A 5,000-nucleotide genomic window follows, 5' to 3' on the forward strand; every position below is an offset into this window, starting at 1 on the left:
CAGAATGGAGGGGGCAATTAAGACTTAGAAAATATCGGCACCCTGCGGGGGGGGGGAGGCCTTCAGCACGTGCCCCGCGTGCTGTCTTTCTCAACCAAGCACACACAGACAGACAGAAGGACGAGACCTTAAACCCCAAAGAAAGGCTTTGACTTGCTATAAAATAACAGGATTCCTCCTCGCCCTAAGAGCAGCTTCATCCAGGTGCAAGAAGGGAAGTGCTGCAAAAAAAGGCTAGATGGATTGTGTGTGTGGAAGGGAGGCGTGTGGAGGACCCGGGAACTGAGTTGAGCTGGAACCCGTGCATAGAAAGTCTCCAGGCCTTTTTTAGCCTAAACCTCTTTTAATTGGGGCGTAAGATGACCAATTTTTAAACAGGGGGCGCCCCTTGTAGGATAGCAACGCTGCACTGCAGTAAATTCAGCAGGCTTGCACGGACCAAGATGGGTCTGTGTGTCCATTTGTAAAATAAAGCCGTGTCTTCTTTAACACTGTTGATGATTCTCTCTCCCCAATCCTTCTTTTCTTTTAATTTCTTCTAGATGCGTGTGGTCTATCCGACATTGCGCACGTTGAAAGTTTACAGGAGAAGTCCCAGTGCGCTCTGGAAGAGTACGTCAGGAGTCAGTATCCAAACCAGCCCACCCGTTTTGGGAAACTGTTGTTACGCCTCCCCTCTCTTCGCACCGTCTCTTCCTCGGTCATAGAGCAATTGTTTTTCGTCCGTTTGGTAGGTAAAACCCCCATCGAAACCCTTATCAGAGATATGCTACTATCCGGAAGCAGTTTTAACTGGCCGTATATGGCCATCCAGTAAAGAGCAAAAGGGGAATAAAAAAATAATAATACGTTGGAGAGAGGAAAATAAAAATAAAAAAATTAATAATTCCACAAATCAGAGAATTTGGACAAAGCAAAACACACAAAAAAAATAACATGGAAAATTTGGAAGAGAGGAATCGCGAGTGACGTTGGGTCTGGCGGTTTGTGTAAATGTCCTTCGGTTAAGCAAGGATGTCACATCCTGGCTAAAGAAGAGAGGAGCATAATTTGAATGGACTATGGATTTTTTTTTAAAAGAGAGACTTGTTCAATGGACTTTTTACACAATGCATTAAAATTCCCTTGTCTTTCACAAGTTACTATTTCTCTCTCTCTCTTTCTCTCTCTGTCTCTCTTGAAAAAAATCTTCCTTCCTTCCTTCCTTCCTTCCTTCCTTCCTTCCTTCCTTCCTTCCTTCCTTTCTTTCTTTCTTTCTTTCGCGGGGTGTTAAAACTTCGAAACGCAACCTCTTGCTAAAAAAGTGCATTTTTTTAAAGCAAAACCTGTAGAAAATTAACATAATGGGAAAAATTCTTTCTTCCTCTGTTTCTCTCTGTGTCTCTATCTCTCTCACACACACCCTCTCTCTCTCCCTCCCTCCCCCCTCTCTCTCTCCAAATTATTGATTTGTCCAACATTGTCTGTGTACCTATAGGATTTTGTTTTGGTTTTTCTTTAAAAAAAAAAAAAGAAATCCTGGTTCCAAACCAGTTTATTCTGTGGTTCTATAATAATTTTGATATAATCTTGGTTTCATTTTTCTTTTCTTTCTTTTTTTAAAGAACTGTGTATCCTTTAAAAAGTATATGTTCTGAAAGAATTAAAACTGTCTTGGAAAGGTTTCTGAGAAGAACATAAAATTGGGAATAAAGACACCCCCCACCCCCCAAAATAATTCTAGAAAGATGGAAGCGCACTTAAATCCGGTCAGCCCAAAATTTAGCTTCAAGCTACAACAACTATAAAGATAGCATTTTTTTAAAAAAAATTGAACCACGATCAACCTGCCCATAGCCTGTTCGCTTGGAGATGTATGTGTATATGTATGTGTGTGTGTTTATGTATATACAATGCACACATATATACACAAAAACACATAAATGCATATATGGCAAAATATGGATTTTGGAAGGAATTGGCTATTTTTTGGAAGAGATTGTGTCCAAGACACAAGATGGTTTTGGTAAATAAAAAAAACATGCATACATATATGTACACAGAAATCACAGAGAGCCTCATCGCAAAGTTAACTTTTTTGTAATTTGAATGAATTGGGTTAAGCCTAGTTGTCCGAGTTCCTCTATCTTGTTTGTATATTTGCAAGCTCTTTGTATTATAATACTTGTTGATATTTTCCCTTTTTTAAAGAAAAAGAAAAAAACCCATTTGAATTCAGCATGACAAAAAAAAAATAACACTACTGTTGGCACTTATAGATAATGTGGTTGATTCAGTACCTTAGAGTTTACAGTTTTTTGTGTTTTAAAGAAAAAAAACTGAAGGTTTTTTTTAAGTGCAACATTTCTGTATACTGTAAAAGTTATAATAACTGAAAACTGTTTGGTCCAGTCTTTGTGTGTTATATTCCAAGGAAAAAAATTGAAAGTATTCAGAAATTAAAATATTATTTGATATCTGACCATTTGTATGACTCTCCTAACTCTCTTGGTGGGGAATGGGTGATTTATGTGTGCCACTGTTTTTCTTCTCTTTATATACTTTGAATTACTTAGATCTGGTCAAAAATCATTGTCCAAAGGAAGGTTGGATTGCAGTTCTATTTGAATATGCAGAATGAAAGGAAACATTGGTGGTGACAGGGAAGGCAGTGAGATTCAGCCTGCCAGTCAGAATTTTTCTTTTTTTTCAAAACACAGCAAAACAAAAAAAATTAAATTTCCAAAATGTTGCCTGGAGTATGTTTAGCCCTCCTCCCCTCCCCGCTTCTGTAATCACAAATAATTTAATTTCACAGAATGATTAGGGAGAAGAAGAAGAGGGGGAAGTTACTTCTCCCCCTGAAGTGTAAAAAGTAGGAAACGTCACTCTAGATTATGTTTTATTATTTAATTGCGAAAGATCACAATATTAGGATGGATGTGAATTGTAAAACTAATCGGATCGCCGGATCGCCGGTTGAAGTGATTGGGGGGTGCTGCATTGTCTTGCATTGTTTGTGGTCATTTTAAAGGTGTGAAATTGTTCTTCCAGGGGATAAGAGAATATTTGTATAGGTTCAACTTCTTTCTCCCCTCCCCTTTTTTGGTAAGGAAGAGGGAAAAGTATACAGTGTTTAAAAAAAAACCTTCTAGAAGGATCTGCAGAAACAGGGTACTTAAGGACACCTCTTAACCTCCAGGGTGAGCATTGAACTTAATGGGATGTGCTTCAAAAAGAGAAGGTTTTCCTATATAGCCTGTGGCCTTTTGAACCAGCCTGGGCAAATTTTCTGCTTGGTTAGGCCTCTGGGTTCTAATATCGCCACCCACCCCCCACCCACCCCGATCCCTTCCTTCCCTTCTGATCCGATGTCCTTTAAGAGCGGCTCCTCTATTTTTCTTTTTCTTTTTTTCATATTGTTGTGGTGGATGGCATTTCTTTGTGCCTGATTCTGAAGGGGGCAGCTGGTGACTCTCTTTTCTAAGATTCACACCCCCCCTCCCAATTCCAAAACGTCGGGGAGAAAGATGGGGCTGCTTTGAGGAGTATTTAGCAAAGGAGCTGGTGTTTAGCATCGTTTTCAGAAGCTGGGCTTTGTTGCATTCCTTGGTGATCTGATGCCTCGGTTTTGTTTTGTTTTCCCCCCCCCCCCCCATCAGACAGAGTTTTCTTCCTGGCCTTCCTCTAATTTAAGAAGGGAGAAAGGTCCCCCAAGGGACTCAAGGCAACCCCATGCAAAATCTTCTCTTTCCTTCCTCCCCTTGTCTTCAAATGCCTGGGCCTTGGAAGTTGTCAACCTTCTCCATGCTCAGTTTTAAAGCCAGCTATTGGGCTGAAAGAGGCTTGGGAGAAGGGCCTTGGCAGGGCCTCAATGTTTCTCCAATTAGGACATCTCTTCTGCCACTTGTCCCTGCCAATCAGAAGCCTCCAAGGTGGATCACCTTGGTTTTGACCCAAGGCTGGAGAAAGGGCAGTTGAGAGCAGTTTAAGGAAAGTTTTCCTTCACTTGCTGGGATTTGGGGCAAAAAACCAGAGCCTCCCAAGTGACCAATCCCAAGAATTGACTTGAAGGATGGAGAGTTGGGTAGAGATGCCTTAAAGGGTTGGGGTAGGGGTTGAAATTGAGGGTATTTCTTTTTTTTTTTTAAAGGCTGGCAAATAGGGATAACACTTCCCCTCCCCCCAAATCCTCTGAGCTTATACTTTACATGAAAGAGAAAATTGAAGGCAAGGATTCTCCACTTTGAGAAGGAGGAAGAAAGAAGCAAAGGATAGAAGTAGATTTAGACAGGGGGCTTTAAAGCACTTCTATCTTCCTGCTACTCCTCCTTTCCTCTTCCTCCTCCTCTCTCTTCTTCCTCCTTCCTCTTCCTTTTCCTTCCTCCTTCCTGCTCCTCCTCCGCTTCTGCTCTTCTTTCTGGATAGCAAAGATCAATAAAAAGAAACCCTCATTTCGCACTTGTTATTCCTCCTCATGCCCCCCCGCCCCAACATTCGTATCCCTTTGCCTTTGGCCCCATCCAATAGTTCTCGGCACAAAGAAGGGGAGAGGGGAGTCAGAGGACAGCTCTAGTAACCCTCTCGCTAAAGCAAAAGGGTCAGGGAAAGGCGGCAACCATTTTGCCAAAGCACTCTCCTCCCCCCCCCCCCACACCTCCAACCTTGCAGGCCTAGCGCTTAGGAGTTTTCAAAGGCGCCTTCGGGCAACTTGACCTAGCTGGTGGGTCCGGCGCTCGGGCATCTTTCAGGAGCCGAGCTTAGGGGAGTCTCGGAGTGAGTGAGTGATGCGAACCTCCCCCCACCCACCGTGGAAAAACTGCCCCAACATGGCGTCTCCCGTCCCCCCAAGGGCCTTTGCAGGAAAAAAAAAAAACCCAAGCCCGGAGATCTGCGTAAGGAAGCTGGCGGCAGATATAGAGACCTTGGTCTGGCGTTGCAATAATAAAAATAATAAAAATAATAATAAGTCAAGCCTTTCACCTTCTCCCCCCACCATCCTTGTCAAAAGGAGGCCCTTC

At 42.4% G+C, this 5,000-nt stretch overlaps 1 long non-coding RNA gene across 1 annotated transcript in view; it reads right to left on the reverse strand.

Annotated features, from left to right (window-relative positions):
- Window positions 1-1,458, reverse strand: part of LOC148048483 (uncharacterized) — a 6,227-nt gene extending 4,769 nt beyond the window's left edge. Inside the window, exon 1 of the long non-coding RNA XR_015695448.1 lies at window positions 1,326-1,458. This is a non-coding gene — a long non-coding RNA (uncharacterized LOC148048483). The remainder of the gene's footprint in view (window positions 1-1,325) is intronic.
- Between the last annotated feature and the right edge of the window lie 3,542 nt (window positions 1,459-5,000).

Source organism: Thamnophis sirtalis, unplaced genomic scaffold (assembly GCF_051295495.1).
Source record: "Thamnophis sirtalis isolate CommonGarterSnake01/CBP01778 unplaced genomic scaffold, rThaSir2_p1.2 scaffold_2, whole genome shotgun sequence".
NCBI lineage: Eukaryota > Metazoa > Chordata > Lepidosauria > Squamata > Natricidae > Thamnophis > Thamnophis sirtalis.